The sequence below is a fragment of the Struthio camelus genome, chromosome 2, assembly GCF_040807025.1.
Source record: "Struthio camelus isolate bStrCam1 chromosome 2, bStrCam1.hap1, whole genome shotgun sequence".
Lineage (NCBI taxonomy): Eukaryota > Metazoa > Chordata > Aves > Struthioniformes > Struthionidae > Struthio > Struthio camelus.
Window position 1 is genome coordinate 41,223,520 of NC_090943.1, and position 13,473 is coordinate 41,236,992.

General features: G+C 38.0%; 1 protein-coding gene across 1 annotated transcript in view; it reads left to right on the top strand.

Annotated features, from left to right (window-relative positions):
* Nucleotides 1–741: 741 nt before the first annotated feature.
* PLCL2 (phospholipase C like 2) overlaps nucleotides 742–13,473 on the top strand; it is a 128,348-nt gene continuing 115,616 nt past the window's right edge. Inside the window, exon 1 of the mRNA XM_068935331.1 lies at nucleotides 742–827. The gene's annotated coding sequence lies outside the window, so the exon portion shown is untranslated. The remainder of the gene's footprint in view (nucleotides 828–13,473) is intronic.

The window sequence follows — 13,473 nt, forward strand, 5'->3', positions numbered from 1 at the left end:
TACACAAAAGGACCCAGAGTTGCTTTGGTCAGGATCTAAAATCAGATTTTTCCTGAATGAAACTTGATTCCAGATGAAGCGCTGCAAAGCATCCCTCCTTTCCAATGATGGTTTGGGTTAAGAGAAGGTGTATTTTTCACTGGGATCTGGGCCCATCTTTAATAACTAGTGTTAAGCAAGATTCTTGTGCAAACTGTTAAACTTTCTGACTATTTCATTGACATCGAAATAGCCAACAAAACAGGAAAAAAGAGCTTTAGCATACAGCATTTAGTCTTCTTTTAGTCTTCATTTAGTCTTCAGTACACCAAAAAGTACTTTAACTCGATGTACGTAGGGGCTGCATTAGTTTTGCCTTGATGGTAAGCTAAGCTTATTTTGCAAGTGGCTGTGGAACGTGAAAGGCTGTGAATTATCTGAAATAACAACTGAAGCAGCTTTCTTCTGCACTGTGGTTTCTGTTACTCTTACCAGTTCACTTTGGATGGGAGTTCCTCTATTAGAGAAGGTTTGCTCAGTCTCTGCATTTCTAGGAAGAAAAAACCCCAGCATTTAAAGTGTTTAAAGGTTTAAATGTTTTCTGGATGCTAGTTATTTATCTCTTACACAAGACAGTATTTCAGGACATTCTTATTTTATTTGAGAAACTCTGCAAAATTAAGGTATAATGTCAGTTATTGCTGGTTGTGCACGCCGAGCAATATTGTTGTGTTGCCTGGTAACCGGTGAGAAGCAGGCACTTTGGAAACACTGATAGAAAAAGAGAAAGAGAAAGCTTGACTGCACACACTTGAGCAGAAGACTTTTAAAACTGGCGTTTGTTCCAGGTAGGTTTGAAGAGGTGTTTTTTCATAAAAATCCCCAACAAGTTATTTTCATGTGTTAGAATTTCATAATCAAGCTTATTTTTTCAAACCGTGTTTAAAATTTGCATGCCTTAGAAATAAGGCTGTTCACTTTTCTTAATGCGCATTCTTAATGAATGTATAGAAGGTGTGTTCTGCTTAGAATAATGTAGTGATAGTGTTGTAACAAAATAAATATGCAGAAGTATTTTGAACTGAAACTCTTAAAACTTCTTGATAAAGATCAAGCATGTATTTTTCAAAGCTCAAGCAGGTTGACTGTTCCTGGATTACTGAAGTACTATGTCTTGTGATAAAAAATTAGTAAACAATGGATTTGCTGAGTCAAACAAACAAGCATGAAAGAAAAACAGAGAAACGTAGTTTAGCAGGAGTTCGGTTTCCACATAGCTTCCTGTTTTATATGCAACAGAAAGCATAAAATTAAGGGACGGATTAGTTCAGGATGGATTAGTTCCTATGAAAGGTGAACCAGTTTAACCTTTGGCCAAACTCAAGCGCACTGCTTGTGAAGCTTGTGACCAACTCGGTTAACACATTTTTCTCTAACATCTCTCGGACTTCCTGATTCTGACCAATGTGAGAAGCAGAAAGCCTTTGTGCACGATCTTTCTAACTGTACAGCAAGCAGGAAGTGCTGAACTCTTGCTAGACACTTCATTGCTGCAAAAGTTACGACATTGTTTTGAGGAGCAGAAAAGTTCATATAGTTAAATGCAATTTGAGATTGTCTTCAAATCTTAAGGTGTTAATTTGTAGTTGAACTTTTAGTTCCCTCCACTTAGTTTTAATTTGAATGGAATTCAACGTTTCCTATCAGCTCATTAAATTCAGAACCTTTGTAAACTTTGTTCGTTTTACCTGCAGAGTAATGTTTTACTTGAGGCTGAACACCGATAGACGATGAGAAAGGAGTGACATGTCTTTAGATGTTGATCATTTCATTGATTATTGTGTATTAGAAAAATTAAGTTCAGAGATCAACTGCTTGGTAATAACCTTCTGTAGACGTCGGCTGATGGCAGAGAGTTCATGTGGGTATGAAGCATGCATGAAGATGATACCATTCAAATCAGTGCCTTAGCTTTTTACTTTTCCAGAACAACTTGAATATCATAAAAATATAAGTACACAAGCATTAGCAAACTCTTAATTAGGACCTCATTGAACAGTATTTCTTGTTTACTTATATAGATAATATATAAATAGAAGGACCAAAAATGAATTTTGCTGTAATAGACAGTCTTGGAATCTTCGCCAAAATCATTAATATAAGTTATTTGATGAAAGTCTGAAAGAGGTTGAAAGAAGAACACAGACTGAAATGGTGCTGTTTTTATGACTGTATAATCGTGTCACTTGTTAACAAGTTAATTCCTCCTACCAGAGTAAGCCCTTAAAGCCTTACACACACCATGTCACAATGGAAACAAGCAGTCCAGGAGATGTTCGTAAGGGCCAGACATAGCCGGACTTTCCCAGCAGGCCTCATAAAAAGTGCATCCTTCTTCCCTTCTGTGCTTGGTACATCATAGAAAGAACTGGTAACTGACCACAAAACCCTATTTGTTGTGATTTTCTGTTTATGACATTACATAGGAAAAATATACCAGTAATGAGGGTAGGCAGCCATTCTGTGGAGGAAGAATAAAAAGTAAATCTTAGCTATGTCTCACATTAAATAGTTGACTTACAAGGTTATAGAATAAAAAAACAATATTCAGCTGCCGCGCTGCAAGACAGCCTATGATAAGCCAACTAACATAGTGCTGAGATACCTTGATGCTCTTTTTCAGGAAGCTAGCAAGTTAAGTGTCTGGCCATTTGCCTTGTTTTAAAAAATGCTCCCTTGAGAAGATGTGTTGGGCTATGCAAGAACTAGCCTGGACGCGAGTGGTTGCCTGAGTGCAAGCTTGGGATTTTATGCTCATCTATTGCATGGGGGAGAGAGAGGCTTACCTATGCACAGTGGGGCAGCTTTGGGGTTACTCTCAAGCACTAATACTCCCTATCTTTTCAATTTGAGTACCCCACAACACTACCACATATACATACACAGTGCCAATTAGAAATACCTTAAGCGTATCAGAAGTAATCATACACCATTTTCATGGGGTTGGACTGCAATTCGATATCGTAAGTGTTCATCAAATATAAACTTACATACTTCAAATAATTTGAAAAGCAATAATTACTGCATAAAGCATTTGTGCATACAGTGTGATCTCATGGAGCGTTCAGTCATTCAAAGTGCTGAATATTCTGGGTTCATCAAACAGAATACTTAAGGACAGATTTAACTTTACACAAATAAGTAGTCCAATTGACCTCAGTGAGGCCACTCATGGGCTTAAATGTCAACATGTATCTAAGTGCTTTTCTGGACCAGGGCCAGAACATTCTGTGTTTTGTAAGACAAGGCCCTGAAACCCTGTTGCAGATGGCCGTAGTTTGCAAGAGTCCCAGAAAGGTGAAGCAGAATAAAACAGGGCAGTACTAAATTCTATTATACTTTGTTCATTTATTTGAGGAGTGTAGTTTACAGCTAATGATTGGCATTATGGCAGAGAAGACTGTTACTATATAGAGACAGCAATACTAGGGAGTGGGAAAGAAACATTATTAGGTATTTAAAACATGAAATAGACGTGGAAAGTGGGGAGAATTCAACTGAGATCATAAGTATTGTGGTGGCAGCTGAGAGTTTTGGGGGTCTTCGGCACTTGTCTTGCTGTTGGAAACTGTTTTGTGCATTAGTTCTTCTAGAGTCCCAGCAGCGGAGTGGGGTTGTATAAAAACAAATGCAGCTTCAAAATCAGCTTGCCTAAAGAATACAGTACGCTCCTGATCCTTAGCATTGCTGCCCTCTGAATGAAGGGCTGCAAGGCCATGGGCTGCATTCCACAAGCTTCAGCATAACTGATTGCTTTTTCACCATATACAAAAATGGAAAGATCTGAATGCATGTGGTCCTCTACATACGTTGATCAAAGTGAATATAATGTGAGTCCAAGCGTGTCACTGTGAATCAAGCGGAATTCTTTTCAGAGTAGCTAATGTAGCTGCTGTCTTGCAGTCCAGATCCTCAGCTGGGGTAACCAACCTAACTTCATCATCGTGTATGCTGACAGGGAATCTTCAATGTTTGTGTTGAGTTTCTCAACTACTGTCGTTTTACAGAAGAAAAAAGAATCCTGTATGTAATTCTTTTTAGTCGACAGCAGGATAAAGAGTACTCTGAGACTCCCAGGTAACAGCACGACATACAGGTATTCAGATAATTTCTGCAAGTTTTAAATAAGTCATAGTTCAAAGGATGTAAAATATGTAAGGTCAAGCTGCTCCCCAGCACTTTTTGCTCCTTTGACACTAAGCATTCTCCCTTTTGTAGTATACAGACCTTTTGCCAGTCTGACAACTGAGGAACACATGTATCACCTTATCTAGCACTACTTCTTTAGGCTAAGGTAAGGCAAAAGGGAGGCCATGACTGATTATGGTATGCATTTGAAAGAAAAGTAGCTCTGTATGTAGAATAGTATATTTTAATTACTTGGGCAGAATTGTAATGTTCAAACTGTTGAATTAAAGTGTAAAATCAAGATGAAAGCTTTGCTTTCCCTGGCAGATGTTTCAGAGAAATTAGTTGCTAGTGAACTGGAAGGCCAGTCCTTTATGTACAAGGATAAGAGAGAATTACTGTGCATTGGTATATCATATGTTACTACTGTTTAAATTTAAAAGTATATTAGGTAATTTAAGGAAAAATAACTAACATGAAACAAGTCATCATGCCTTAGGATAAAGTTTTTTGCTGAATTCATTTTGGGTTCCCACTGAATTTGTAAGTCTTTCACATATTAAAATCTTAAATTGATTCAAAAACCAGAAATTCAAGTAAAGTACCCATTAATGAAACCTACCATTTTTCTGGGCACTTTTTCTCCTTTGGGAGGGAGGGGGGACATCTCATGTTTATAGTCGCAACCAATAATATATATGCTTGTGAGGTGTTTCCATGTTAGGTATTGGGGAACAAAGCTTCAGCTTTACTTGGTCCTTTCACATAGTTTATCTGAGCTGGAAACATCAATTTCGTCTGCTTCATATAACTTCATCTATTTTTTCCAGAGTAAAGCCTTGTATTTTATTGGGGGGCGGGGGGAAGGAAACTCACCAGAGAATGTGGAAACAGAAGAAATAGTCACAAACGTGTGTGTGTGTGTGCATAATCATCATCCAGAGACCATGCTGATAAACAATATGGAACAAAGCATTATTAATAATTCAACAAGCTAGACAGAAAAAATGGCAAAGAAACTGTTTTTTTCCTGTTGAACAATATTTAAAAAATTTTAAGAGGTACCTCTTCAGTCAGAAATAATGAATAAGATTAGCAGAGTTGAAAGTTCTGAGATGATTGGCCAGAAAAAGAGCTGAACTTTTCTAAGGAATTGAGATGAATACACCTGTATTTCCAAACACCCAGGGAACCTTTGTGAGACTTTAGAGGACATGAAGTTAAGTATATCAGTCCCTGATTTTCATTGCCTGTCTTATGTTAAAATGCTGTACTTAATGAAGATTAATCAAGCTAATTTTCCTTTCATTGGCACCATCACCCGTTGCACCTGTACAGAATCATTTATGTGAAATGACTAGTGTTATTGCAGTGCCTCTTATTTGAGGCTTCAAATAAGCTTAAAGTGTATGAGGTGCCTTAAAATAATTACAACAAGTTAAAATACAAAGATGCAGGCTGATAGAAATCAGTGAAGCCCACTGACATACACTGACTGATCCTTTGGGCACACACAGTGCTTCACTGCTCTTTGTCCTAAATTCCTTCCAGCCGCACACACTATGCACCAGAAGATATTTTTCCAGAGAAGAAAGATGATCAAGTGTTTAGAAAGGGGGATAGGTTTTCTGGAGGTCTCGGATCAATTTTCAACAGATAGACATTTCCTAAATCACCCAGAGAATGTCTGTGTGGTCTTTTGCAAGCAGATGCAAGCTCTCACTGTTTGTGTTCCAAGCCTGGCTGTATGCCAGCTCTGACCTGGAAGCTGGCATATATTTATGCAACGTTAATGGTAGTGAGCCTTGATCTTGACTGGGGCCTTTAGTCTTTTTTGTAACGCAGATACAAATAGCATTAACTAATTCCAGAATGATTAAAATCAGTAAATTTGATGTTACTCTTCATAACATGAAAATGTCTGTTCTGTTTCTTGCACTTAAGAAAAAAATAGAAATTTTAAATGCAGGAAAGACCTAACATCCTCTTTCCCCAGAGAGTGACCTTATTAAGCACTTAAATTGCCGATAACAAAAAGTCAAGAAGCATGTATTTAGAAGTCACTTCTTCTGCCAGACAACGTGCATATGAAAACACACCAATGTTAGCAATGTAGTTTGAAGGAGAAAATCCCTTCTTCAGCCTGTATCTGTTACTTCCTCATTGCATCTGAAGACACGTAACTCTTGCATTCAGAGTCATTTCACGAGGTCCATCTAGTTTTCTTCCCCTGTACAGTCACACCCTTAACATCTAAGTAAACACTTTGAATTTCATTGTAATAATGTGTCCCAAGGCATTCTTTACAATAATATATTTTCCTTCCATCCGATGAACTTTTTGATTTTTTCTATGTCCATCTTCTCCTCCGTGTTCCAATTCCAATGGTTAAAAGTTCTTATTCTCTTTTCTCCTACCGTCGCTTTCCATTTACCAGTTCCAGCTTAGCTTTATCTCCCTCTGCAATTCCTATTTGCCCTTTACCTCACAGTTCATTCCTTTCTTTTTCCCTGTCTCTCACCCATGTAGTGCCAGGGAATATGATGATAGTAATGCTGCAGCTTGTGTTAAATAGCTGTTAATGTTTTTCACCGTTCGTGTCCTTTTGTCCTGTGTTTTCCCTTGTCATTAATTTTTGTCATCCATCCACTTCCCCTATATACTATTCTCCTAACTTTTCTGGGATTTCTCCCTTCCATCCTTGGAGAGTGATTTAGGGATGTTCTGAGGATCAGACTCAGCTGTAGTTTTTTATCTTGGATGGACAAATAAGCAATTTGTACAAAGAGTTGAAGGGAAGGCAACTGTGTAGATCCTCTCTTCCCTTTCATCCCCTAACAGAAAGGAGGAGCTGGCTGGGAGAGTGAAGGATGGAAGCATGTTTCTTCTGAATGAAAAGAAGGAGTTAGAGAACTGTCGGCTGGAATAACTTTGCTTTCCCAACCTTCTGATACCTTTACTTGTAGGCAAAAAGGTAAAATAACTAAATATTCTTCAAGCAGCGCTCAGTCTTATTATTGTCCCACTTCAGATTCCCCCTCCTGGTGACTCTTCTTCCAGTACTTTGCCATAGTAAAGAACCGAAGTGGGGAATTTCCCTACTGCTTTTTGGCAGAAGGAAAGCGGTGCTTTCCCTTTCAGTTGCTGTTTACTCAGAAAACAAATTTCCAGTACATTAACATGAATTTATTCTGTGGTGTAGTGGTACTGGTTTAGTATTGCCATCTCTCAGATGCAGTGCGATTTTATATGTGTGTGTGTGTGTGTGTGTGTGTGTGTGTGTGTGTGTGTGTGTGTGTGTGTCTGTCTGTCTGTCTGTCTGTCTGCCTGTCTGCCTGTCTGTATGTATATGTGTGTGTGTGTATATATATGTATATATATGTTTATCTGATAAATCCAGCAAATACTGTAAAAGTTACATTAGCAGCCAGGGCTCTGATTTTCACAGATGTTTTATGCAAAATAGAAATATTTCACAGAAATTAAGAAGAGCATTTTCTGCCTACTGCACTGCTTTCAGTTTGTGGTATTTGTACAATAGATGCTTAAAATGCCTGAGTTACACAGTGGCTGAGGTCTTCTGACCAGATGTTTCAGCCATAATGCTATTTGTAGTAAAGAAGTTTTGAATATGCATGTGAAAGCATCTATAAATACTGTAACTTATTAGCATTTTTATAGCTAAAAATAAAGGAAACTAATACAACTGTTGATTTGTGCTCAGAAGTTGAAAGATAAAATAACAAATTAAATAGTGGAATTGACTTCAGTTAAGACCTGTGTTGATTAGTGCAACATACTCAAGCCTGCCATCCCTATGGGCAAGATATGATGTTAACTCTAAGAATGTAAGCAATCCTATAGAAATTAATGGGATTAAGGAACTGTACCACAAGTTTTAGTACAGGGCACCGTCTCATTGACTGTCATACTGCTGTCAGCTTACTAGTCTCCATGTCAATCAGCAGAAGACACTATGTTCCATCATATTTTAGTACACTTTCTTTTTAAGTGTTTCAAATAGTATGTGCTGTGTGATTTTTCCCACATCATTAAAAGAAAATGCATGTTGGTCTTGGGGTATGAGAAGTTTAATAAACTTTTGTTCTCCTACCTCTTTTGTAGGCACATACTACGAGTACTGTATTCTTGTAATTCAGAAAAGTTACTAGGTGAAAGTGGACAATGTGGATTTTGACTTGTCTTTCATTAAAAGAAGTTCATTCCTCTTTTACACGTATCTTTTCCTCTTTCTGTGGTACTGCATGTCAGCTTTCTAACAGGATAAATCAACATCAGCATATAGTTTGTTTATCAGCAGATGTGTGTACGTGCTAACTTTCTATTAAGTCTTCAAAGTAAAGGCATTAAGCACTGTAATTCCTACAAAGCATAGGTAGACCCAGTGTTTACTATCATGGACATGACAAAATGAAGAAAATTTTAGAAGGAACTCTCCTGTCAAAGTCAGCTTGTTTTACTTACCTGCTCTCCTACAACGTAAAAGATGTGATTTTCTTCAAAGCAGTGAGGGTGTTCAGTATTCTACTGTGAAGAGAACTGCTAAGTATATCATCCCGAATTTACAAACTGAAAGTTTTATGTTTTTGTTCTGTGTAAGAATTTAATGAAAGATGTTGATCAGTATTAATACTTTGGCTAGTTTGCAAGACCAAAGTTTAAGAAGTTATAAAAGCTTATCGTGGGCAATTTTATTTGCATGCTCTTAGAATAATAAAGTTAGATTCCTCAAATTACAAAAATAGATGACTTATGAAATGCCTTATGTTCCAGAAGTCAAATGCCTCTGTATATATCCAGTAGCTACTAACAAATGTAAGGAGGGACAAAATGAAATCCAATCCTTTGCAGAATTCTGGCTCTCAGCCCATTATATAACACTGTAACTTCTCCTTAGAGGGCAGAGTACAACATGAGGAGGTAGCAAACACTGTTTGTCTGCTCTTTTTAATGATGCATCAGAAGCACTTCAGGAACAGGTTTATTGTTGCAGTCTCAGTTTAAATGCTCATGATTCAAGTCTTATTCACTGTGTCTGTCTTTCTTAGTAGATGAAAATACAAATTTTGCTCAACTGAAAATATAAATTTTGGTCCATAGAAAACTTAGCCCGTATAACCTCAGATATTAGAGTTATAAAATTCTTAAGTTTTTCCAAAGTGTGATATTAAAATCAAACAAATTTTCACCCTTTTTGAGAGTGGCAAACAAACAACATGCTACTAGAATACAATGAACTCACACTCCTTGTCCAGACAACTTAAGGATTCCAAACACAGTTACTCAAAATTAGTGCCTAGGATAAGACTTTCAAAAGAGACTTAATTTTTTGTGTTCAAAGTGAGGCATTGAGGGAGTCTGATTTCCAGAAAGTCCTTTATGTGTGCTCTTTAAACTTGCCATTAAAGTGTCTAGTTCAATATTTTAAAAGGCAGGGATAGAATACAGTTATTCAGTTTTGAAAAATCTTGACCTTTCAGTAGTTCTTTTAAACATCAAAATAAATAGTCTGATTTTCAAAACAATGTAACCTAAAGCTACATTGCAACCAACTCACCACACGGTATGATGGTCTAATAACAGCCAGTTTAGACAAGAACTTTTGAATAGTCCTGATTTGGAAAATAATTCCTCCTGGATTCAAAAGTCTCTAGGAGAAGACACTTGGTTTAAAGTGTTAAACTCTTATTAGTCCTCAGCTATCAAACTTAGTAGGCTGTTAGCCAAACTAATTGGCATGGTAGGTAGGAGAGATGGTAAACATTCCTTAAGCCGCAACTAATAGGCTAAAAACGGTTGATCCGCTTAATCAAAAAAAACCCCAAAACAAAAAAGATATACTTACTGCTAGTACAATGAACTTTCCAAAATTATAAACATATTTAATTTCAAGCACAAAATGTTAACAAATATTTTCCAGTAAGCAAATCTGTCAATTCAGCCTATGTTTGCCTACCTACATTTTGCTGTCTTTAGTACACATTCATTCATATTCCCCTACTTGTACAGTATGCTCTTTTTATGTGCATACAACACACCTGCACTTTACAGATGTTGTATACAATAATACATTATTTATAGCTAAGCTTTGCTTTGGATTAATTATGAATAAGTATGTGCAAAACTGTGACCTGAAAAATCAAGTGAGGCAATTTAAAAAATTATCACTGTGTTTGTAGAGATCCTTGTAATAATGAAAAAACATACTCTAAGCAGATATGACAGTAAAGCCATATTTAAACAAGATAATTGCTAATAAGAGTCCTTCATGTTTGGAATAACAAAAAATATTTAGGATATTAGTAATAATCTGGTATTTGGTTTATCTAAATACTGGTCATTTAATTACTGGTTAAGAGTTTAAACATACTCTGTTTCCTGGTAGGTTTTTACTGCCATGCTATTTGAATTAGAAAAGTTCAATGGGTAATATTAGCTTAGCTGTGGAACTCTGATATTTAACAGGATTTTATGAAAAATAGCTAATGTGTGCACATGAAAGCAAGTTCTCACAGTTAAATATTGTCCTAGAGGTTTCTTACCATTCCATTATAATCCTTAGTTCATCTAACAATTAAACAAATAAAGTCTGCTAAAGCTACTACTGAATAGTAACAATGAGAAAGTTTCTCATAGAAACTTTCCCATAGATCCCATAGATCTCCAAAAAATTGTGCCAAGTATACAGTTACATTATATAATGCAACAAGCTTTGGAAACCTGAGTTCACTAGGATAAATAAGGTGTCTACTAGGATAAATAAGGTGTCTATAGACTGGTCCAGTTTTGGTGGCCGTTTCTGACAGTTTGGCCTATAAGGAATTCTTCATTTTGTAAATGAAAGTAGTTTTTAACTTAATTCAAAATGCCCCCGAAAAAACACTTTACTAAAGTAAGGACATTTGGTAAAACAGAATGGGGCATTAATAAAAATCAGGGAATGAAGAGTCATGGAAGAAACCTCAGAACTGGAGAAAAAATTATTTGCTACCTCCAGCAGCCTGCACAACCTTTCTAGTTTAATATCGCATACTCATATCTTTATCAGTAATTAAATATCTATGGGGTACTAGAATAAGCATAATGCCAGTACTATATTTATATCGTCTTGCAGTTTTAAGGTGAGGTTCAGAAATTTTACCAGTTCTTTTGTATGAATTCATCGCTTTTATGACCACAAGTATGGCCTTAGGCCTTTACTTCACTACAGCTTTTCACTTTAAAAAGTCTGCTAGTGTCTGCAGCTCTTGATACCCTTCACTACAGAACTGCCAAGGCTAAACTTCACTGACTTCTTTCGTTCAGTGGAGTTATCCTGTTTCTATACAGGTTGGACAGATAAGTAGAGTGGGAAAGAGAAGCTTTATTTTTTTCCTTGAGGTAGGATTGTTCAAATCTTGCTAAAGGCCTGGAAATTGTAACGTGCTTCTTAAGAAGCTAAATAGCTGAAAATGTGTATCTTCTTCCTTCTGATGTCTGTGGCCAATGATTCTAATAACATTTTTTACCTGTTCCTTGTAAATTTTATCCTCCAGAAGAAACGGTGATGATGCTAATGACAAAGAACCTCCAGCAGGGATGGTTTGTGATGCACACATCTGCAGATACAATACTAGAAGTTCATCTACCAGTGAATACTGCCTTTTCCTACTTAAATAGTCAGGCAAAAGCAGATATTCTGATAAGGACAAACGGTAAAATGTCTGCATCTCCCGCTCATCCCAAACATAAACTTTGACTATTTCAGATCTTAAGTTTACTATTAGTGTCCTTCACAGTTTATAGTGCAGATCCTGCAAATGTTTAGGTTTTCATTCACTTTAGCAATGTTAATAATTTGATTACCGTTAGGCACCATATGCTTGCATGATGTAGCAGTGCCGGGTTCTGAACTTCCTTGACCCTGACTGACCCTGATAAACGATACTGAGTAAGTAGTATCCTATAAATAGGATCATATGTTCCTCCAAACTGGATCATACTTCATGGTCCCTTTTCCTATGGTGACAAACAACATTGTCAGGGCTCGCAGGCAATATATTCCCTTCCAGTCATGGACGGGAGATCAATGAATTATAATATGTAATTATGATGCACCTTAAGCAGATTTGTTCTTTGGGAGTGGGGAGGCACTCTCATGATACACAAAACAGCTCAAGAAGAGGAAAGTGGGTCTCTGTATCCTAGTAGTTGGCCTTCTCACCTCAAGGTGTTTGGTCCCTTCCTTGCTGCCAAGACAATTATTTAGTAACACTCATAAACAGATTACCACGCAACTGCAGTCACATGCCTGCTTCTTTCTGGCCCAGTGTCTCTCGAAATCCCTTTTACAGTGCGCGTGGCACAGCTTCTGTAGGAAAACGCCCTCACCAAAAATACTTTGTCAGTTGGTGGCAGTGGGGACACGGATTTGAGTCCCTTCAGTAAAAAGAAGGAGATAGAAACGAGGGCTTTCACACTCCTAAGCGGCCTAATCGCTGAACAGCGAGCGGCCGGAGGCATCACAGCTTCAGTGTGTCAGGCGAGAGGAGCGAGCGGCCCCTCGGCCTCCCGGAGGAGGAGCTGGCAGTGCCTTCCTTCATGGCCGTGGGCCGCACGCCCAAGCGCTCCTCTGCAGTCCTTGGAAAGGCCCTGGAGCCGGGGAACAGGATTTAAAACATACTCTTCTCCTCAGCGTTTCCACTGCCTAACTCCATGCATCAGCACATCAAAGGGGGGTATTTATACTGTCGTATTTTAAGCATCTAAGTTAGGTGTCTTATCCCTGATGGAGTCAGCGATCTCCAGAGGGCAATTCAGAGAACCTAAATTAAAAGCGCCGTGCTTTCATTTGACTATATTAAGCACTTCAGTCGAATGCCTGAGGTCAGATGGTGCGGTGCGCTGTCTGAGGTGTCTCCTCGCTCCGCGCAGCTCGCCCCACTCCTGTTTCTGCGATTCCTTGTTTTGCCTGTGCCCTGAATATCCAGCCTCGCCAGCCGACTCACGCTTCTGCGTTTCGCTCGGAGGGCCAACCGCCTAAACCGTGGCATTTTAATTTTTCTTTATTCGGTTTAATCATAAAATATCAAGCTGTTGCAAAATCCAATCGGATCTGGGGGTAGTGGGTAAACGTACAGCTCCTTAAACTATTCCCCATACACCAACTGGCTTCTGTTTGTCTTATAGCCACATTTTGAATGGAAACAAGTAGGCAGGAGACAGGTAAGGGCACACGAGTTGCCCTTGCGTTGTTGGGGGCGCGCTTCTTAACGACCGGCCGGTTATTGTGTTCATTAAGCCTTT